This window comes from Bombus affinis, chromosome 4, assembly GCF_024516045.1.
Source record: "Bombus affinis isolate iyBomAffi1 chromosome 4, iyBomAffi1.2, whole genome shotgun sequence".
NCBI classification, from domain to species: Eukaryota; Metazoa; Arthropoda; class Insecta; order Hymenoptera; family Apidae; genus Bombus; species Bombus affinis.
In genome coordinates this window covers 1,172,130-1,196,979 of record NC_066347.1, presented here as the reverse complement: position 1 = coordinate 1,196,979, position 24,850 = coordinate 1,172,130, and the positions used below count along the sequence as shown (strand labels likewise).

The 24,850-nt window shown below is 37.3% G+C and overlaps 1 protein-coding gene and 2 long non-coding RNA genes across 7 annotated transcripts in view; 2 read left to right on the top strand and 1 right to left on the bottom strand.

Annotated features, from left to right (window-relative positions):
• Nucleotides 1-24,850, top strand: part of LOC126915448 (uncharacterized) — a 160,044-nt gene that overhangs the window by 42,560 nt on the left and 92,634 nt on the right. The window lies entirely within an intron of this gene.
• The window catches only part of LOC126915486 (uncharacterized), a 149,132-nt gene that overhangs the window by 105,029 nt on the left and 19,253 nt on the right, over nt 1-24,850 (bottom strand). The gene's annotated exons all lie outside the window — the stretch shown is intronic.
• LOC126915492 (uncharacterized) lies at nt 804-21,935 on the top strand. The gene is made up of 2 exons (XR_007710211.1): nt 804-8,830; nt 8,915-21,935. It is a non-coding gene; the product is annotated as an uncharacterized LOC126915492 (long non-coding RNA).

Sequence of the window (24,850 nt, the reverse complement as noted above, 5' to 3'; positions counted from 1 at the left end):
ACCATTTGAATAACATCTTAGGAAAATAGTGATTCGAAAACGATGATTTCAGATTCTTTTAGTACTTTCCTTTATGTTGATATATTAGATATTTGTTGGATTGGGTACTGTTTTATAAAGATACAAATTTTGGAACTTTTATTGGTTTTGTTGTAAGCATGCAGCAAGAAGATATAGGATTAAAAGTCTTAAATTTTAGGTCGAACTTCTTAACGTGTGAATATTCCCCCGATTCAGGAGTTCAAAGCTTTTCTTCTAATATACATATACATTATATAACAAAATATATATTAATATATATTATATAAAAGTATACATCATATATATTAATTATATTATAATAATAAATCATATATAATTAATTATATATATATATATTATATACAATATATATCTTTTTTATTTATATATATTTATATATGTATGCATGTATATGTATATTAGAAGAAAAACTTTTAGTAAAGGAATTTAAACGTTTTATATATTTACATATACATATACATACATAGTTATATTTATATAAAAGGTTCAATCTCAATTTTCATTTTATAATTATAATATTCGAAGAGTATATATATGTAAATCTAAAATATCGTAGTTTAGATTTGTTAAAATCAATTGCAAAAATCCAATTCAATCAAAATTAATTAAATTCAATTACAATGCTCATGTATGTTACGGACATACGCATTAAATTTTGATATTTCACACGTTTTTGATAACGTTTTGGCAATAAAGATTATGGAAAGTTTCTTCTTTATACAACGTTCAGTTTTAAGTATATAAAGTACCTTTATAATTTAATTTTGACTGAATTAAATAAGTAATTTTTTACTTTACTGAGGATATCATACGTTTTACATACAACTATAATATTCAGAAACTGAGAGTATAAGATTATTTTCCTGTAAGATTTTTAAATTCCTTATAACCGTTGACTAATTAGACTAATTAGAAGCAGAATCAATAAAATTTCTGTTGAATTTGACAGCAAACTTAAGTTATAAAATTCGAAATTCTCCTTCGACAGTTCCTCGCACTTCCTTATTACTCAACTCAAAATATAAACGATGAAATCTTAATTATTGGTGAAGCGATTCAGGCACAAAATATGCCTTGTTGGATACATAGTAGCCGATGAAGCTATCTTTATATTACATTTTAAAAGACAGAAATCACCGTACGCGGGACAAGATGGATATCCCGGGACAGTCGTATAAAGTGTGGCTTTATAAGGTTCTTTTACAACCATGATCTTCGCGCTTATCCGATCGTCGTGGATCACCGCGAACGGTTCCCTTACGATCGTTCTAACGCGACTTCCGCAATAACACGTAGAATGACTGCGCTGTTCAGAGTCGTATCTTTGACGCGCCTTTAAAATTTTAACATCAGGTGTATAAACGCTACGTTCTTTCAAAGATGCACACGTGGACGATTAACTAAGTTTCTAAAATGTTATTGGCACGTGTATGTACGTTCTGAAGTACGTAGTCGGCATTCGTATCCTCTAAATCGGATAAAGATAATAAAATTGTATAACTTGGAAAATGCAAAACGTGTACTTTGATAACGCCTATAAAAGTACGTGAAAATAACGTGCGTGGTAAAGAGAGAGGCAACTAGGTTTATACTTTTTAATTGCAAAAATTAATATTTATGAAACTAGAAAACACAGCTATATTTATTCAAATATCTAATAGATTACTAGTATCACACACATACTTCTAAAAATTCGAATTCTTCTCTCAACGTACTTCGTCAAAAATTCTCGAACGCCACTATTCCTAATCCGCCTTTATTGACGTTCTACATCACAAAATACTTCCTAATCATCAGCGACATGGCCATAAATTACGAAGCAATTCCATTCGGTGCCTTCATCACGATTCGATTCACACACCAATGGACTTCCATACTTTTCGCACGTTTCATTTTCAAGTGTGCTGACGCGGGCGTTGTTCCAAACAAACGCGAGACCCTTAGAAACCGGAAGCTCCCTATAATTGGAATCTCATACCGTTCTCGAGCGCACGCTTGCGTCACGCCTAACTGTACACCATACGGTGGAGACCATCCGCACCGGTGGATGCTATTCAAGAGGTTCACGTTCCCGCCTACGCCATAGAAATGTTTTTCGGAGTTATTCGTCGCCACGTTTGCGATACAGAAACTATTGCGACCTTCCCCGTGTTCCCATCGCTTCCTCGTACGGTTTGCCGAACATCATAAATTAAACAATTTATGAAATTAAATAAATTTTAGATGGCAATGGAAAAAGATTTATGCGTATCATACTAAACTTGTGATCTGTAGATTATTGCTGAACTCGTTGTATTTTTCTGACATTGACAAGTTTTTCAAATTAGTGGTACCAGCTATGAAGCTTAATTCTTAAAATTAAAATATACAGAAGTTGTAATTGATACGCAATAATTAGTTGTAAATTAGTTATAATCGAGATAAAATTTTATAACACGTTTTTAAATTGGTTTAATGTATATTGTATTTCACAAGTAATATATTTGATTAGTATAAATGTTTCCGTTTGCAACACTTTCTTTCATACCAACGAGTAATTTGTCTTATTTTCATTAATACAGTGATTGCAGAATATTTTCCAAAAATATTATATCGATATTTCTAAAATTGATAGTAGAAATACGTCCGTACAGATTTAATAAGTAGAATGCGTACGTTATGGTCAGACTTCGTCTCTCAAATATATGAAGTAATCAAACGATACAAATCGAATAGTTCATGCGTTGAAACACATACATGTTCACCAATTCTCCGTTCAACCATAACTTCCGATCTAGACAATAATAGTAGTCGTCTGATTTATTTCAATCGATCCAATGATTCATCTACCTTATTCTTATCTCTGCTATTTGTTGAATGAATCTTGTTAAATCGGATAGTATTGAAGAAAATATTGTTATGGAACATGGAAAGCAAGTGATGTTAGGTCATTTTATCGATATCGAAGCAGCTGAACGTATGCTGTCTAGAAACGGCTAATTACTTGTTACCAACCTGTTCTCGGCTAACGTTGCGTCACGAGATCGCTTAGGCGACTGCATTGGAAACGTGAATACATACGCGGCTTAAATCGCGCCTAAGCTATACCATTATTCGATCGATTCCGTAATACTGAAACACGTGAATGATATTTCTAACGTTACGGCGTATAATTACTATGCTATAAAGATATTTATGACCTCCAACGAAGTACCCGATGAAATCTTATTACAGGTGCATACGTGACCTAGTATCGTGTAACATTTATGCTACTCCATCAGCAAATTGATTGCAAATTGATCTGCAAATATTCGTAACTGTGATATTTAATTCGAACGAAATTGATTAATTCCCTTAGACGCCTGCAACATCGTTTCTTGCATAACGATGTAGCATTATGAAATCTTGCCCGAAGTGTGTACGTGATATAATATCACTTAACACTTCTAATATCCAATGAATAAGTTAATACCGAAAGGTCTGAAGATGCATATAATTCTAGAATATTTAGTCTGAATGAGATTCTGATGAGCGCTTAACCGAAGTTGAATTTGATTTATTATACTCTGATATTTGTAATGAGCCTGCAATATGTATATGTGTGTGTACATATCTCTGTACGATTACTTGGGATATCGTGTGTTGCGTGGGAAACTTATTATGCATCCACGTGAAACTTCAAAGTGCAGAAATGCATAGAATGCATATAATGTAAACAAAAATATATTAAATATCGAAGATACCTGTTATAACATTTCATAGGTAAAACAATTGTCTACTTAAATTCCATTTTTCAAATTATATGCTGAAGAACATGAACTTGCGTAAGTATCGACGCATAATCGTGTCAAATTTCCTATATGCTATACACGACGCATACACGATCAATTTATTATTATTAAAATATCTACAAATTAGCCAATAGCTGGCAGACATTCGATTTGATTAATGTATAATGCGAACTATTTGTAAGATGATACACGATGAAGTTGTATAACGAAACTTAAGCAAACATGTTACGGGTTTAGATCGTAACGGAGCTTTCTCAATGTTCAACCACTTGTACGAAGAATAATGATATAGCGTTGAAACGATCATCGATATAAAAGTCCGGTTGCATTCTCTCGGAAAGTGTGGCCGCGCCGAAGATTTATCGGACGTAACATTTAACCCATATGATAAATAATTCTCCGTTTATGACCGTGCCGGGAACATTCGTCTTCTAGATGGAAGTTTGTCCTTCTTGTTGCACCACGGTACTCTCCCGTTAGCCGAGGATGAAGGTTCATCAAGGTCGTATAACTTGACACATACAGGTGGGATGGGTTGCCACAAGTTGACAGCTGGCATATCTTCACGCGAAGGGAAATTATTCGTATTTATTACCACGTATTAAGGAAATTATAGTTACATCGTCATCTTCCGTCATCCTTCTTCTATTCTTGCTTTCTTCTTTGCATGGATAATTTATTACGTTACCGTTTAGAACATTTACAATCTAATATTTTTAGAACATGTTATATTTTCAATATTCTTGCAAATATTTGTTTACTTTTCTTTTACTCAGAGTTTTATTTTAACGAGTCTCATTACCATTTTTATAAGACGAAACTTGAAAATAATTTCATATATTACGAATATTCTAGAATAATATTCTCTGACCTACAGCACGGTATAACACAACTATCTCTTAACGGATAAAATCCATTCCCTTTACACAAGCCTCTCTTACAACGCGAAGAACTCCAGACCGGCCTCGATTAATTCTATCATACATCAATTACAATCACCAATAACATCCTCTATAAAACCACGAACCATTGGTGCAATCGCTTGTCCATAAACCCGTCGATCGAATTATCCGATCGATCAGAGGTGTCTGTACACCTCGCTAGGATAATTATTTCCACGCGTCGAACAGACCAATGTTATATTCGACCTCTTCGACGAATCGCTATCGAGCCCTAAGTGTATTTCGCAAACCAGGATACTCTATCTACTTGTTCTCGGTTAAAAAGATTAATGGACGTAGTATGGCCATGCTGGAGTCGAGGTCGAGGAAAAAAAGGTGAGAAGGTAACAATGGTGTACGCAGTGAAAGAGTGCGGCAAAATCCATTTGCATGGTCCCACGGTGGAAACGGAACGCTTGCGAAACGGTTGTTGTCGTAAAAGGTTCCGTGATCGGAACAGGTGGTTCTACGGCGAATCAGAGCCGTAACGAAATTTCCTATGGTCCGCGTAGCTGGCAATTAATGATCTTGTTTCACCGTCGACCGATCAGACCAGCCTTGAGATTTTTATCTTCCTTCGTTCGACCCTCGTAATGCGTTTTTCATGTTACGTCGTATAATTTAGTCCGGCCTCTTCTCACCGTGCCTTTTATTAGGCATTGTATCGAGCTCGTGGTTGTAATTGCATTGCGTAACGGTTAACTACGCGCAGATACCGCGAGATTTTATTAGAAACGTTTATGGAAAATGGTTCGTGGAAAATCCGTTTCCTCAGGGCGATAATGGCTCCCGCTGCGGGCCTCGATAACACCTTACAAGCTGTTTGTAAACCGTGATAAAGCGAGTTTATATTACGATCCTTGCTCGTAAACTGAATTTGGTTTTACGGGGAAATTAACGACCCAGCTGCGCGATTAACCACGGAATCTTATTAATCGTGCGAGAGAGTTGGTTTTGTCTGTTTTATCCGTCGTGTGTAAGCAACAGCATAAACTGGTTATCTACGATTAGGAATGCCATTCTTGTTGTTTCACTTTCTATGTTTCGTGCGTGGTGAGATTAGTTGAAATTGATAAACGGAACGTTTATCCGGTCGCGTTGGCTTGTTCGATAGGCAAGGTATAATTGCACCAGTTTCTTATCTTTCTCTTTTTTCTAAATATGTAAAGCTCTTTTATTTGCCAATTTTTATCACTTTAAACTGACAAACAGTTTTATGCGAAGAATCCGAAACTTACTAAATTTGTAGAGTTGTAGCTTTCTTTAAAATTCAAAAATTCTCTATTCTTGACTTTCAACGTTCTCAGATTCCTAATTCTCTACTTCTTTACACTTTCTTACTTTTAAAATTCTTAAACTATTGGATCGGCAACTAAGTAATTGCGGATGTTGTCATTAGGTGGTATTGACAAAATCCGCAATCACTTAGTTGCCAACCCAATACCAATTCGTTACTTTTAAAATTCCCAAATCCACGAACCTCAAAATCCACATTATCACGGTTCTAAAACCCAAGAATTTCTCCCCAATTTTAACCTTCTACATCGAAATTTTTCATCTCTTACTTTCCAATTTCTTATTTCTTTAGCCTTCAACGTTCTATTGTACATTCTACGCCCCTAAATTGACATATCACAATGCTGCGATCTAGAAAATCCTGTAGGCAGTAATCAGAAGGAATAGTCGACCAAGCCGGTGGTCTGCTTGGAAGGTTTCTGGCCCAACGGCGCGCACCCCAGCAGGTGACTGCGTATCTCGCGCGCGACGAATTGATCAAGTAGAGCTTAAGTTTAATGCGACCGTCTGTGGCAGTAAGCCGCGAGCAATACCGGTGGAATGGCGCATTGCCTTTCTGTGGAACACCCACGCACGCACACGCGTGCCAGCCAATAATATCTCGACCAATCCACGCCCAGGTGTAAAACATTCGCGTTACGTTTATCTGCTCATCGCGCAGCAGACGCAAGCCTGTTTTGGCAATATTCGAACGAGTAGACGGAGAGAATGAGGAAGAATGAACTTGTTGAAAGGGATATACTGAGACATTTATAGCTAGTTATTCGTGCGAATTTTTATATACTTGTAGGAAATTTAAAGGCACAAAAATTCACAGCCTACGTACAATATACAATAATGTAGAATATAGAGAATCGATCATTATGATATTTGAGCTGATTCTGACGATTTAACAAAATAATTCATCGATAGGTTTTGAGAAATGATATAATTTTTATTTCATACTTATTCGAACGATTACTCTTAGTATTTTCTGTCGTTTGTGATTTATTAAAGTGGTGATTTTTCAAACAATAGCGCAAAATTGCGTCAAAATCGGTATGTACTAGTCACAGAAATCCTGGATGAAGCTGTTTAGCATTTGCAATGTTTCAAAAGCAATTAAAATTCGGGCTATCAAAATTTTTGGGCGAAAAAAGAAGCGTTTATAACACTTTTATATCTATTCTTTTTATTCTTTCTCTTATTTTCTTCTTCTTATCTTACTCTCTTTGTGTAAATCAGTGATCTTGAGATCGATATTTTCTCACGTGTTACCACATTCTCGTTCAGTTCAAAATTACGATCATTATGCTAGATATCCAATTATTTCACCTACGCAAAGCATCTGATAAAATCCACGTAAAATGTTACTATATGTTTATGAAAATATCTCAGAAGATGTAGAAAGGTTCTGACATTTACGCGACATTTGTATTTTTTAAAGTTCATCTCGCTTCGTGTCCACCTTGACGAACCAATAAAACTCACGCCGTATCGCGATACATATTAACCTTTCGAGCGGACAGTCGACCGAGGAAAGGAGATCCCTCCATTCGATAGCTGGAAATACATCCGCGCGCGAGCTAGCTGCTCCGTGTCGATGAATCTCGAAAGAGGCTTGAGATACCTGCGCGTGTCGGTAGCCAATAGCCTGTTAACTGGCCAGACATTGACATTCGATGCGTTAGACGACAGAAACTCACGAGCAGACTGCCAATTTTTATGCATTTTCATAAAATATAAATGTGCAAAAATACGCAGAATTCATATTGTATGCGAAAATATATAAAGAATCTAAAACAGAACGTTCGTCGTAATCTTTAATAAATGAAAAAATCTTTATTTTTCCATTTTTCTTTCCATTTATAGACGTACGAATTTCAAAATTGAGAAGGAAGAACGGAATGCTGAGATAGCATAGTGAGATAGTATAATAAAAAATAAATTACTCGTTGGTATAACTACGTTGATAATCCAGATCGTTGATAGTTGAAAAACAATGAAAAAAAAAAAAATATGAAATATGTACAAACGCATAAATATCCGCAATCTAACGATTACTGTTATTTATTCTCAAAATATTCAAGACTGTGGCACAAAGTTCGACCTCATTCGGTTATATAACATCGAGGCCTTTTTAGAAGATAAAGTTAATTCCGTGCACGAGGCGGAACGCGTTAATTGTTCGTTCTCGGAAAAAGAGCAGGAGCGCGGGAAGGGTACCGAGAATCCGAGCGTGCAGCAGGCAAAATCACTGAACGGTGGTGACCTGCGGCCACGAACATTCCGCGGCGAGCAGATTCCATGAAAAGTCAGCCAGCATCCGCGCGCATGCATGCATATGCAGGGCGTGTCCAACGCGTCGCGACTATTCCACGTAGCGAGATACATGGTGAAAAATTATCGCCAACGAGTGATCGCAACAATTGCCCAGATACGTGTGTGCGCGCACACTTGGGAGAATTAACCTTGCAAGACGCGTAACAGCTGAATCGGAAGGCGACACTGATCGGCTCGTGTAACGTGATTCAATGTGCGCTATCGCTCAAAGGTACACGGTATATGGACGTTCCTTTCATCATAATGTAATTTAGTTACAAAATCACAGACAGAAAGATTCAAGACGATTTTATATTTTATTAATGCTAAAATATATTATATAAATATGACGCGATCTCAAGGAGCGCGTCAACGGGAATCGTAAACTCCCGTTGCGATATACAATCGACGCCACGAAACTGATCGATCCTCTATTTCGTTTAGGATAATAGAGGCGATTGAATTAATTATAACGCTGAGGTAACAGATTATAATGTACTTTTTATTCCAACAACAATTGTAGACAATATGATTACGCTCGTTGCGTATGTGTATGTTAATTAGATGTATGTTGACCGAGTTAAAGTAGTGAACCCAGTGCAGAGATGTTGACTGATGTGTAGTCGTAGATCCAGTAAAGATCAATGACGATGCTGTCGCAGAGGAAAACTCTTGCTGGGTGTTGGTCGCGGCAGCACCAATCGCCTGCGGGTGAAAATCTCGGGGGACATGGGAAAACCCACGTTTCCCCACTTTTTACCTGGTGGAGCAATAACCATAAGGAACATTTTGACTCGAAGGTGCTTTATACCACTTAACGGTCTCAAATCGAAATGCTCAGTTTGGCGACAGTTTCTTATGATTATTACAGTCCAATTAATTATGTTGACGTAGCGAGTGACTGCCTCGACCGAGGGCTAGATTCCGGGCGACGCAAAGAATCACTGGACGAAACAAATATACTTTCAGAAATCAATATACGACGAAAGAATTAGCATTTTTTTATTTGGATGAATTTTACAATCAATTCTCATTGAGAATTACAAGTAAATTTTTCTGGCGTGGTACTATGTTGTGTTTAATAAGTGTTTATCGTGTGTTTGATTCTAGTTGAATCTGGTGCTTAAATCTAAAGAGTAATTTTAGCCTGCGGATCTGATCCAACGTGTCGAGTAATTGAGTAACTAGTGGGTTTTGGTGGTTGTTAACACTTCTGTTATATCTCTATTACAAGAATTAGCATGGAGAACAATACGATGCAGTTTTGCCATTTAATATATTACCTTCAGCTTGTTTGGAGAAATGGAGAAATTTGTTTACAGTAATAGAAGAACTATCCTAAATAATTTTGGTTTAAAACATGTTAATACTTCGACATGTTGTGTATTTGATTGTAATATATTATCGATAAGATTTTAAATAAAGAAATTATAATTCATATGATGTTAGAACGGATAGAATCTCTGCTATCCAGCATTACTTCGCATTTTATAAATAAAGATGACCGACGATAGCGCTAGTCATTAAGTCTTAGACGAGTTATTTTCCCAATCACGTTCAGTCACTGACAGAACTTTCCATGATATGCTGCAATAGCTCAAACGAACTGCGGTAGGTTGTTTCATAACATCATCAAGAGACGCTCAGCATGTGGTCCATGCTGCTTTGATAACGTTTGCGTAACGTTTCTTAATTACTTCTACTTCGGTCGATTGATCACCCATATTTTTTTCTTCATTCTTGAAATGAGCTATTTCATATTAGCAGCGATTAAAGCAATTTATGCATTACCAAGAGTAATTGCAGAATTTTTTACATTAAGAACTTATAAGCATAAGTTACTTCCTCTTCTGCTGCTGATTCTTTCCATTTATATATTTTCAATTTATGAAATTTTTAAATTTTCCAATTCTCGCGTTTCTAAATATTCGTATTTACAATTTTACAGATCATCGATACTTTATCGAAAATTTCACAAATGTCAGAATTCCAATGTTCCAAAATTTCAAATTTTCTATTTACCAAGATTCTAAACTTCCAAACCCCCAACACCTCAAATATCAAATTTTCAAACCTGCAAAATTCAATAAAAAACCATACGAACTTTGTAACTAAAATTTTACAAAATTTTCTATCAAAATATCAAAAAATCAACGAACAAAATTTCAAGAATTTGGCACTTACATCATCGTACGTATTACGATTCGATACAGAACGATTCTTATGTGGAGCAAGTGCGCCGCTTTAGACACACCCTGCGCGACGCGTGTGAGCGTGCACGCTAAAAACCGCACGCTAGCCCGCAACGTTGAAAAGATCAGTCTAGTCTGTTCGAGGGAAATCTCCGGTATGCAGGGCCCACACCTCCTCAGCATTGCACCCACAAGGCTGACCTACACGCGAACGCGCAGCCAGGCGTGTTGTGCACCACGAGCCACGAGCTCTCGTATCCCGTTTCCATCGAAAGTTCACACTAATGGCATTTGCTGTACGCCCGTACCGACGTACGTCGGGATTATTACGATTTATTAGCTCACCTATCACGGCCCTGTTCGCGGTTCTGTATTGCGATCCGATTAGGGATTATTTCGGTTTCCGTGAATGAATCCGATCGAGCTCCAGAGAACGCGATTCGTTATTCCCAGTGAATGAAATTGCGATCGTAGTTGTCTTAAACCTTTTTGTGTCAATTTTAATGAATCGATAAAAAACCAGGTAACAGATTTAGCAGGTAGCAAATTGTTAGAATTTGTTTTACTTTTCCTCCTATATTTTTCCATGTCTTCTATATTCTTCTTCTATATTTTTCTTTTTTTAAATTCGGTTTTATTGTTCTTTCAATATGTACTGCTTTTGCCATATAAAAATAAAAATTCGTATTTACACAACCCATCGACATTAAAAAGATTTACAGATCTGTCTAACAAGTACATATGTTACACAATTGAATCGTTACTTATCGCAGTGTGGAGTAACTTTATAATTAACGATCAATGGGAAGATTGATATCAAAGCTGTACCGAATGTACCTCGTCTAATTATGAGATAATCCAAATATGTATGTCCAAGACTAAAGAACGCGCGATGTTAGGGAAAATGAGAGAGGCGAGTTTCCCAGGCTCGATCGCGAATCCGCGGCGAGAAAAGGCTGACGAAGCCGGAGCGAGACGAATCTTACTCGCATCTCTTAGGGCTATCAACGGTACACCGTAGCAGGATGTTACACGAGTGCTGGTTTCGTCCAGAAACACAAAAGGGAGGAAGAAAGATGCAAAAGCTGCAGCGAGCATTATGCGATCTCTTGCGGAAGGTTTCCGTGATGGCATACCGTGGCGTAGAACAACAACACAGTATCGTGCGGCTTGAGAGGCAGCGCTAGCTCTCCAGATATCAATAAATAACCTATCTGGCAATATTATCTCAACGGTTTTATACCTCGTGAAACGGAGAATGCGATCTAATTCTTACGTGCACTCCTGACTCCTTTTCCTTAACCAAGCGTCACAATCAACTGACCTCTGTCAGAGGAGGTATGAATGATACGCTTATCATAAGGCAAAGCATGTTACTTTCCTCCTTTTTTGTATGTGTCAATTTAGGTATGGCTTGTAGGTCCTTCCCTTTTTCGTTTGTCATGACTTGTATCGGTATTTCCTTCTCTTTTCTTTTACTTTTTGTGTTTCTTTTTTTTATATTTTTCTCTTCTTTTTATGTTTTACCTTTTCTTCTTCCCCTTTTTCTTATTAATTTATTATTAATTTCGTTCGGAAACCTTATCCTTCTCCCTTCGTTGTAACTTGAATTTTCTTTTTCCTTAAATTTACTTTAGTTTCCTTTACAGCAAATAACTCGTAAGAGGAAGAATTCTTTTAAATTATTTTATTTTCAATACTATCAATGGATCAGTGAAGTATTGTACGATTGTATTAATATGCTCTTAAATTGCAAGTAGTAGTATCAATGTGATATACTGTTATTGTTATCATTATCGTATAAACGCATCGAAATTTGTATCATTCGTATGTTACTTTTAAAGCTTACAAATTATTTATTTATACCTCTCGTTTGTTACTTCGTATATTTATTGCTAGATACCACTGATATTGAATAGCAGGGATTAATGAGAAAATACAAATTAGACAGCTGTTCCCTAATAAATACACAAGTAGTTACAAGCTTATCGAGTCAATTTCGTCAGCCACTTGATCCTTGTTACTTAAACAAGTACAAATAAAATTCATGTATTACAGATCTACCGCGTTCTCGAATAACTCGAGAAATTAGCTGAATTTACACGTTGTACGTGAAACGTGGTTTACGAAGGCACTCGTGCTTCTTCGCATGCTTCCTCGACATGGCATGTCTTCCTCGTTGACTATAGAATCGTGGGATGTAATTAACTGCGAGCAAACATGAGATCGTGATAAAATAGATAGATATTCGCCTGCTTTGCAAGAAATGTAGTTTAATGGCTCGAACTTGCGCGCGTAATTCGTTATTAGAAACGTATCGTTAATCGCGCATACTGTCACCCATAAACTTCTTTTACTTTCGAAATACGCTTTCATCGAACGATCTTTGAGCGGAATAAGTTCAGCCGCTTGCATAGAGGACAGATTTCGTTTAGGAAAAATTAACTCGCATGTTCGTCTTGAAGAACAGAATTTAATTTAAGAGCTTATAATATAAGAGAAGATTCAAAAATATATATTACATGTAAACGTTCTTCTTAACCCTTTGAGTACTATGGGCGCATATACGTGTCTGGCGAAAGCTATCGGTGTGGACTAAGGACACATATATTCGTTTTCTGTAACTGCCCGGCATCGACTAAGGACGCATGTATGGGTTTGTCAGTTTTTCCGAACACCTATGCAGAAGTAATACTATTACGTTTGTGTGAGATAAATATAAATGCATTCCTTAGTAACGGCAGTAAACAAATGCCAATAATGCCTCGTTATAACAGTTGTCTACCTGTTTCGCAGACAGTCGCATCTAATTATCAAGAAGAAAATGTGTTGTTTGTGTGAAAAATAAGGGAATGCAGAAAATGCGATGTCGGATTATGTATCGATAATTGTTTTGAAATTTTGCACACACAATTGAATTATTAACTTGTGTTATATTTACTAAATTTAGTTTTCTAGTTTATTGTTTTCTAGTTTATTACCCAAATTCTAGTTAACTGTAAATTTCAATGTTTATAATAAATAATTAAAAATAACTCAAAAATAACGCTCTTGAATCATTTAATCTCGTGCAAAAGAATTACTATTACTTATTACGATTTGCGCTTTGAATAGTCAATCAACAGAGTTCAGTCTAACGAAAAAGTATTCCGTCCACAGTGATCGTCAGCGCTAGCTACGTGCCGTCCGTACGGACCGCATAGGCCGCGAGTATTCAGCACTCAAAGGATTTAATATCATGAAATCTAAAAAAATATTCATACAATTAATGACTTCATAGAAGATATCTCGCTGCGCGAGAGTTCTGCAAATTATCACAATATTGATGATTTCACACGTAGACTTAAAGAAATCCAAATATTCTAAACATCAACGGTGTATAATAACTGTATATCAAATTCTAGTACCTTTTACACATTTGTAGTGGCTCATGGCCGCAGAAAAAGTTTCAAGTTGAAACGGAAAACTCAAAACTGAGAGATCCATAATATTGTACCTTGGAACACCAACGATGTTTTGGGTTACAAGGTCTGGGAGCAAAAGAACTTTGAGTAGGTTGTTATTGCTGTTTCTTGTAACCTTCAGCTAGAGTTACACAAGAAAGTTAACTTTTTGTGGTAACGTCCGTTGATATAAAATGTGTGAACGTGCTCTCTACGAAATTATTATTATTCTTTCTTCGATTGGTATAGTAGCGAGCGACGATTGAAACCGGCATATATTAGGTCATCCCATAAGTTCGTTCCGTTTTTCGAGCGGTTATATATGTTAAGATCGTATACATACCTTTCAGTTTCATGAAAAAATGTAATCCCCCTCTCGTTGTACAACTTCCTCCCATTTTTCAAGTGCATTAGTCCCTTATCGCCATATGTTTATAAATCGACACGTGAAATGTATACGCAAAAGTCGGCACGAACTTATGGGATGACCTAATACTATCTCTCTGTACTTGTATTTATACTTATTTTAATACATCTGACTATTACAAATTCATCCACTCGTTACTTTGTTAAATACGCCTACACGTTATAACCATCTCACATTTATCTACATAAAACATTTACTCTACATTCTCGACTTATTTTCGCTCGTGGAAAACCCTCCTGCCGATTCCTGGAAATTAAGCGAATTCGCGTATGCGTGACACAAACTTGATTTTCTCAAAAATAAGGCCACCAACGCACTTTTGTCGTCCTCGATTTTCAACATATTTTCAACCGTAGAACGTGTCTCACCTGTATCGCGGATATGAGACCGCGTCGTATATAAACCAATATGTAAACCCAAAAATAAAATCGCGAAATCCCATACGCGATACTATCGTAAAAATCTTGCACGCGCGCCACTCGCAGCATTCTGAATCAGCACGACTCGGCTCCGATCTTATTTGGCAAGGCGGATCGCTGTTTGTCACGTCATTATGCTCCGTAACGGTAAACATGGCGCGTATTGGTAAGTTCTCGTAGTTTACGCGCGGCATCCGCGTAAAAACAGTTCGCACAGTTCGAAGGCGTGGAAAGACATCGTGGACGCATTGAATATGCAAATAGTGCGCACGAGGATGGTAGCTGGCCGCTTAAAACGGAGCGAGAGGGCGGAGAACGTCACAGAAATTGGAAAGCACGGCAATGATCGCGCGAACTCGCATCTACATACGACGTAACATGACCACAGAGATACGATTCCGCGTATGAACAGATCGCGCCTACGTAATACACCTACTCCCAAAACCTACGTGGATGAAAGCGGAGAATTTTAAACCGCCTCGGTGCTCTGGAATACGGGCTATTGACAAAAAGACGGCCTCCAAGTTCGAGAAAGTCGCCTGAGTTCTTGTACGGAATGTACACCATGTGATAACTGGGCATATAGAACCTGTTCATACAGTGGCAACACGAAGTATTGGTACATATTCTTATATTATCTCGCCATAATTCTTAACACGTAGCCAACCGAACTGGGAGATCTCTCTGTGAAGAACATCGCTGAGTGACCGAATATCTCCCTTTTTGATTTTGGCAACGTGTTTTCTTTTTTGTTGTTGTTATTATTAGTTATTGTTTACTTGGAATTGTTCCCAATTAATTGCGCCACTTTTTCTGTTTTTATAAAGTACAGTATATAATAAAATACACTAACTTAGTGGTGTCAAAATTAATCAAAAAGTTACACTATCAGTTATAAATAAATAAGATGTATTTGTAAAAAAATATTAAAATGCAATATGAACTTTTAATTTCACGTTCAAGTCGTGTTATTTATCTTTAGTCATCTTTAATGTTTTTAATTCTACCTATATTTTTGTATACTTTTAATATATACTTTTAATTTGATGCTTTGTATAAACAATATATGAAATCGTTAAGTAAAATTATTACCGCAAAATATTAATTAACCACTTAATTAATTTCTACACTTCTTTGTTTTTTAAGTAGTGAATATTAGTCCTCGATACTTGGACACATATAGCTCGTTGTGGCTCGCGCGGTTGGCTAAGTGTTAACTGTTCCAATTGTATTTTTCAGAAAAACGTAATTAACAAATCCACGCATGTCTGATATATTGGTATAAAGAATACAAATTAATGACATTATAATGATAATTCTACCAAGAAAACATCAAGTATTCAGCTTCTTAAGATCCTAACTCCATTAATAATATTCAGCTTCAACAACTTTAAACTCATTTTCTCAATTTATAAGCTAATGGAAATGAAACAGTTAAGGACTATAACGACGATCTATCGTTTCGTTAATTAATGACTTATTATACTACAATGTATATAGATAACATCAAACTTGAAGCTGCTTTTTTTATGTTTTGATGTACATTGCTCATACTTTGTACCGATTTCAGGTATCTTTTTTCAAATCTTGAGGTACTTTGTTTCTAACACTAGAACTACGGATCTCTAATATGTACTTAAAGATTCTATATATAAATCATTATAATTCAAATGATATTAATTTTAAAAAATTGCAATTTGTCTTGGAGACATTCCGCAATTTCGTATGACGTATTGTGTTTATTATTTGATAGCACGTAGGTAGTTCTATGGTTAAAAAATGTAGAATACAGAAAAAGTAGTAAATTGTAAATATTAAAATCGCAATTGTAAATATCTAAACATTATCTATTTCAACAATATCTGTCACATAGATCTGAAAAAACAACAAGGTTGAGAACAAATCCCTCTTGTTATTCTTTCATACAATACACTAATATAGTAATATATGGTAAAGTCTCGCATAATTGGAAATACTAAAAAAAAAGACACGCGAGAAATCTCATGCAACGTGTCACACGAATGACACAGTCTCGAGACCCAAAGAGTGAAATATCTACAAAGTGCACGAGACATGTTATCGATTCGAAAGGATTAAGATCTAAAATCAAAGATTACAAGACTAGAAAGGATTAAAACCTTAATAGGATTAAAACCCACATATCCATATATACCTTCCATCTATATAAACTTCGACACACGAAACTAATGAGACACGACAAATCAAACCATTACAATCGATACTAAAAAGAGAAACAAGTAACCATGGGTTAGCCAGCGCCATTCATTAATGTCTCTAAAATTGGCATAAGCGTGTCGCCATTCTAGAGAGAAAGGAGGATTATGGGGCATACATATAGACAAGATCGAAGAGCATTCATAAAAGGTACGCAGGCTTAGTGCACGCATACGGTGCCGATCGATATTAGCCCATATATGTATAATTGACCCTAACCAAAGATGGATCACAAGCGCCGGCTATGAAGAAAAGAGCAATTAAGCGCGCCGCGTAACACACTTTCCGAATACGACGCCGAAGGCCTCGTATTCGGAATTGTTTACGCGAGTTTAGTTTCCACAAGGTTCCTGCCCATCTCGAGTCAAGTTGCATCAATGGCCAGGCATTTTATTTAGTCTAAGCAACGGAGGTGGCGAGGTCAGAATATGTCGAGTTGAGAAACGCTGCGCTGACTGCTCCACATCGTTGATCGTAGTTTACGCGAGGCTATAAAAAATTCTAAAAAAAAGTTTGCGACGGTTCCGGTCTGGCTTCTGACGCGATATGCCATCAGTTAAAACAGAAATTAAATCAGAACTCTCTTGCGTGAAGGTTACTGAAAAAATGTTCACATAGGGGCGTTTTCTGAAGTTCATGGTACAACGTTAATTATTTGACTGACAACTCAATTTACATAGGATCACGTCAGTTACGAATGATTGATAGGGATAATTTCTTAGCAGACTGTGTCTATCAAATTAGATGTTTTGCATTATGCAAGAATATTTCCTTCTTTTAATCTATTAATTGTATCTTTCCACAGTGAAAAGAAAAACAAATATCTATTAGAAGAAATCTATAGTTGTATTCGTGTTTTAGCACGAATGTTGTAGAATACTTGTAAGAAGTTTCTGATCCAAATAACGAATCTATAATACTCGCACGATGAATTACAAATTGACCATTTTCAGTACTCTGTTAGTCCTAACATTAATTTAGAAAAAAGGCAATTGATATCGATTTTGAAGAAAATAATTTGTCGCGTTTTCGTTCGTTTCGATTCACTTGTCACGTGTCTTACTTTGCATATAACGGAAACTTATCGTGTTATAGCACTAAATCGAAAAGAAAAGAAGGAAGGTCTATCGATCTAAAAATTCAACGAGATAATATTAAAAGTAAACGTTCGACTAGTGATATTCAATGAAAATAACACGAGGCAATTGAGGATGCAAAGTCCATTGAATACTGCATACAATTACGATAATCGGTGTCGCTATCGCATGCATCTTTAGTCGATTATCGTCATTAGTAACGGTGGAAGGAACAATCAAGAGGATGAAACTGTCGTGGTGAATGACTATCTATCTTCCTCGATACCAAGTTTGTCAGTCCACCTGAAGTCGAGAAGGTCGAGACGACTGGTTATGTAATTAGCTGGGAGAACGTTGTTGGTTAGAACTGGCGTGCTATCGTGTGGGTGGTCCACAAGTAGCTGTGGCAAACGGTGGCACAATACCAGACGTATACATTACATGTCGATACTGCGATCGGCGGTAACCTATTATTCACCGGTTCCTTGCATGCCCGCTGCCTGTATTTTCTGTCTGGCATTCTATGCATGCCGTCTAACGCATGCAAAAAGATCCCCTGGATAAAGTATCAGGCGAAACGGAAACAAAGGAAACACGTTTTAACGTATCTCCGCTTTGTTCGAAACGTTTAAAATAACCAGGGCGAAGTGTCAAGGCGAGATAATTACGGCAGATAAGTATGAAACATTAATTGTGACGGCTGAGTTATTCTGGAAGCAGGTTAGAAATGTTTCAAAGAGGTTAGGAAACGTCGTGCTACATCATTTTTAAGAGCTGCTGTACAAATGGCGCATTCGTATAATACAATTTTATACTTCACATTTGTGTGTTATTTAACTATTTTGAATTCTGATAGATAAATATAGGATAAAGTAGCAGCAACAGATAAGGATTATATGATTCAGGAAATAAAGAGTTAATATGTTAAGTAGAATAGAATAAATAAAAATTGTAATAGAGAGGGAGAGACGAGAACGACGAAACTAATTCTCAATCGAGCACTTTGTTAATTAATTTTTTACGTATATATTTATGCGATCCACATTACACCAAAATCTACATAATCCAAAAATCACGTGGCCTTTGAGAAAGGAATCCTTTCACCTTCTTTAGCCACAATTAGCTTATCTTACAATAAAACACTACATAAATTAATAGCAATCAAAGTTTGAATAGATTGTTCCACTTAAAAACTGACATAAATTACTCCATCATTTAGAACTTGTTTCGCCTCGTTCTGTATGGAATTTACAATCCATTCCCACTAAAACGATCACTTTCTACTTGTTTGCCCACTTCCATTCTGTACCATTTCAACTCATAAACTGCATATTCCATAAAGATAAGCAAATACCAATATTTTCAACGGTAATGAACAATCCAATTACATATTCCACTTAATTGCATGTATTGCAAACAAACGGACCTCGTACAGTTGCCAATTACATTGATCACAAATCAGGGTTATCGAAACAAGCGTGATTCGTTAAATTTATCTGCTTAAACTTTTCAAGTTTGCGACCTTGGCTACTATATCTACTGCACGCGAAACGCATTGAATTCTCGCACGTCCATGGCAACTGGTGCTCGTTGGCTCGCGTTTTTTGCTCGACCTCGGGCTCCACCAGTTTCGCAGAAGAGATTGCCCGCGTATTTTGCATGCTTCTGGCCGTCCTATCGATTATAACGATCAGCTGCTTAAAGCTTGTCCGGCAGCAAGGTCGCCGCGCAGTTATCCGCGCGGCGACTCACAGTGAGTTTATTAACTCGCGCCGGTATTCCGCGGTGCACTTTGTTATACCCTGGCTGACAACGTAATCTCGCTGCATGTTCGTTCGTTTCGTGATCGGTAGTCCGCAAATAGATCACTTATGTCCCCCGGCCGGCAACATTTTACACGGATCTTCCCGGGACGCTGCAAGGTTTTGCTTACCCCATCGTTACAGAGTTTATGGATTGCTAATAAGTGTTTTAACAAGCTTTCACGAGAGGCGAACTTTGGTTCGTTTGTAACGTGATAAACGCTTAATGATAGGGAGGAAAGATTTCTAGTTTGGTTCTTTTTGCTGTAAAATACGGTGGAAATTAGTTCGTTGATCAGTCAGTGTTAGTTGTTAAGTGTTGCATAACTTGTCGTTGCTGATGTCACAGAGGCGCAAATTAGCAATAGAAAAACTAGGGGGGCTTAACGAACATCCTGCAGGCCATAGAAACAATAACGTAGACAATGTCCCAGGGTCAGAAGACAGTAACAGCATGGCCACCTCTGACGTGGACTCTGGCGACATAAGACCCAAACCCATAGTATATAAAACTTCCCAAAATCAACTCTCGACACTCTATTCTAACATTCTCAATTGCCATTCTGTTGAATTCACATAATAAATTCTGCCAGCTTATCTCAAGTCTGAATTTTTCTTACCTTGCTTGGGAAACGTTTAAGCCTACGCGAAATCATTCGAACAACGCGAGGAAACGACCAGTGATTTCTTAATTTCACCACTCCCCGTGTCATCGACGTGACACTGAAAAAGGACGCCTATAGTCAAGCACAAAAATTTCCATATATTTTTTTTTATTTAATTTGTACTTTATAATTTGTCCAGCTGGACATTTGGTAAATTTTTCTAACTTAATCGCTAAATAACATGTGGATGGCTATCCCCAGAGGGATACCATCTTCGAGTTTGACTAATTTATTTCTTTAGCGAGATCAGTCTTTTTAGTCTTCTTTCTATGAGAGTTTTGCTCGCTTCATTTTCGTTCTTACCTCGTGTAAATTTCCATATACTCGTCACATTTTATCTATTGGACTTTTGAAGAGAAACTAGAGACCGAAGAGTTTTGTTCGCTGCATTAACGTATTTTCACAAGGAATTAAAAATCTTGGAATGATATTCCACCAGAAACTGCGAAACCTTCAATCCTGTCAATATCAAAGAAACTATAGTCTTCAAGATATTAATCCCACGCACAATCGTAATATTCCTAACTGATGCCCGCATCTCAATTTTTATTTGCAACCGTTTATACTTACACTCGTGCGAAATATATGTTCGAGTGATTACATCGGTCGATGCAAGAGGATGCGGAGGAATCGGTTAATTCCTAGCGAATGGCTGCATCAACCGATCCAAAGCAAGCGATAACCTCAAATATTCAGCCGAAACAATTTTCCTTTGTACTTCCTACATTCTAGAGATAGATAATAGATGATGTATCAAATCATTAGATTCGATCATCAAGTACTCGTTTATTAACATTCCTACACAATTAGTTAGATAGATAGATATTTTCTAAGACTCGCATTGGGAATATGACTTGCGGATCTGTGAACACTGTCCCATAAGATGGCAGAGATACAGTCTAAACCGTTTTGTTCCGCACACGTTAAGTATGTTACACGTAGATTATACTTGCGCATGTTTGACTGAACATAATCGTCTCCTTCTCCGTTGCGCGACCCACTTCGCAAGGTCGTGGGATCAAGTATCCAGGAGACTGGTAACCTGCCGTTGTTCGTTGTGTTCTTGGACAGATCTACGCGGCCCCCTTATCCCAGGGAACTTTATGAACTCCGGCGTTACCTTTGACATCGAGGCGAGAAAGGAATTCAAACGGAACCTTTCGATGCTTAGACCCGCAGAAGTTGATTTGTTTGATTCGATAGGCATCTGTATAATGGAGGTATTATAAAGTCTTGTAAAGTATGGAATTGTCGTGATCAAAGCAATCTCGCTATTTATAGAATGCCGCAGATGATATTTTAGATAGCATTTATAAAAAAAAACAACGATATAGTGTTTTACAAAATGTGCAAGGGAAACTGTTTCGTTTTCTTCATTTGATAAAATAAAATGACAATTAACTCAAAAAAATGTGTAGTATAAGAATCAGCTTGAAGGACGTTGGTCAGACATAATCATCGCAAATGATGAAACTTGTTTTAGTTGCTGGTAATCAAGACGAAAAGGTTATCGATAACCGGAACACTTGAAAATTAATCACTTGATTTTTTGGGAAATCATTGTTCTCCATTTAACCAAAAGCTAACTTTTCTCAACAATTTTCTCCATAAAATTTGCCAAAGTAACTGTTATCTTGATCCCTGCTAATTAGTTGCAAACTAGGTAACATCGTTAATAATATTTATACTATATTAGTATTACTCAAACGTAGATCGTATTAACAAAATCGCTTCTCATGAATCGCGCACATTACGAAAAACCGATTTTGACCGACATCGGTTCATTTTGCTTCGACCGCCCCGTGCGACGATCTCGAGCCAGCAGTGCAGAAACTCGACTGCAGCCGGCACACAAGGACGCCGCGGAGGACCACTCGAACGGGACAAGTACGGTTATTGCGCCACTTGTCGTTCTCCATATTGGAAGTGGACTGAATAACTTTCAGGAGCCGGCCGATTGCGAAAGGCAAACAATCGGCCTGCAACGAGAGACGAAGCCGCCACGATCGACCGCGCAAGGTGTCTGTGTACAGGGAAAATATGACAGAGCTATGTTTGCACGAGGAAAATAAAGGTTTCGACGCAAAGCGGCACTTGGTTGATCGTTGACCAGATCCTTGGTTTCGTGCCAAGCCGGAACAATGGAGGCTTGGTGAATTGATCGGCGCGGTTGTGCACGGATCGATCGTTATCGAAATTCGAGGCCGATCGTTGGTCAGGAGAGAAAGAAAAAGAACAAGAAAGAAATGATTGGTCAAGCTGGAACTCGCGGTGCAACCTGTTTGTACAGCAATGAACGAGAGAATAGAAAGGCACACAGGATGGTGTGTTTCGTTCGCGATCACGTGTAAAGTTCGTCGATTGGGAAAACATTTCCTTCTCGTTTGCCCGGGGAGAATGAAAAATTATGGCCGTGCTAAAAACGATGGAATAAGACTGCGACTATGAATGCAACGGCTCGCGATATAATGCACGGCATTGTGGAACACCGGTCGAAACGGCGATAGGTTCGCTTTCTCAGACTTTTGTTTCGTGGTACGCCCGCGAATAACGTAGGCGTTCTGCGATGTGTGTGACCGGAGTAATTATGAATCGAAGTAGCGACGACTTTAGCCTTATTTTAACGCTAAAACTAACAAAATTGTAAAAATTACAATATTCAATGATGTTCCTTTGTATTAGGTTGTCCGAAAAGTTTCTTTCGTTTTTTATTGAATTTTATTGAACAATTTTATTCAATTAGGTATGATTCATCTCGTTCTATTTCTATTATTATGTTTCATGCATAATTCAATAAATTAATATAAAACAAAAAAAATTGTGCGTCTATTATTTCTTTATAAAACGAAAGAAACTTTTCGGACAACCTAATAATTAATAAGGAAACAAAATAATTGAAATCCCATTTTTAAAAAATATTTTTTATTCTAGTCCACCTGTAATAGTCTGACTATTTGAAAACCTATATTTAATAAAAATTTATTATTCCACCCAGTAATAGGCCAATAATTTGAAAATAAAATAAGAGATATATTTAACGATTGAGTAGAAAAATAATCAGGTAATCAAATACTGTTACATATTCTCCCCTAGGCTAGAAACTATCGTCTACACGTATACCATGCTGTATAACCAGTCTTCGACTCTGCGTCTATTGCAATAAAGAATTTTAAATCGGCATCGTCGAACCGTTTGTCGGCTATTCGAGAGCAGTCGGAACGATTACGCGCGCGACAATCGTAGAAACAAGAAGAATTAACCGGTAGATTGAAATGGTACCGTCGCGCCGCGAAGGGCAATTAAGCTTTCCTCTTTACATCGTTGGTCTATTACCATAACCAGAATGCCGCCGCACCGTTACTGCACGCTCGAATGTCATTATGATACTTGGAAGCGTTCGCCGATTTTTTCTCAGTCTATGATCAGGCTATTAGAAACAGTTGATCAGCGTTCTCCAACGCGAAACTCCAACCTTTATTTCCTCGTTCGTGATTTGCAAATTGCAACATTGCTTCATGCTAATTTCCCTATCTCTGTGTCTTTCCTTTTTTCTTTTCTTTTTTTTTTTTTGCGGAAAGGCAACGCGCAATTATATTTGCATGGTAGCGCTGATCCGAAAGACTTCCTTTCGAAAGTTTCTACCAGTATGGGTTGCGTTAACTCGTGTAATATGTTATACAGTATTATCGTTAATAGCGGTCGATACGTAGAAAACTGTTCCCGGTATCGATCGCTGGTATACCGATTCTTAGCATGGACGACATGTTATTACTACAGCGTTGCGTTCCTAGCCAGAGATTTCGTTTGAATTCCGTTGCGTGCGTCTCGAAAATAATCGTAAATGCACGTCCATGACTGAGTAACGCGGCCCTCTTGCTGCCTTCCCTTGTTGATACGTCCGGGGAAATTGCATGCTCGCTCGGTGCCGCTCCTTTCATCCAGACGTCCTTCCCTTGGCTAACCGGCCGAATAAAGAGGATACATTGAAAACGAAATGGAGCTAATGCACGAGCTAAGTTTACATTCTGCGTATTCAGCTATATATTTTTGCACGTTTTATCGTCGCGCTCTTTTTACTTCTCCGTTTTTTCTCTTTTCGTTCAGGATGTTTCAGTAGCATGCATAGAAATTATAATTTAAAAGAAATGACACGTATTTAAATTACCACACTATATAGTGCAAATGAAGAGAATACGTTGGGATAGAATTAATATACGAGCTGAGCTTACATTCCAGGTATC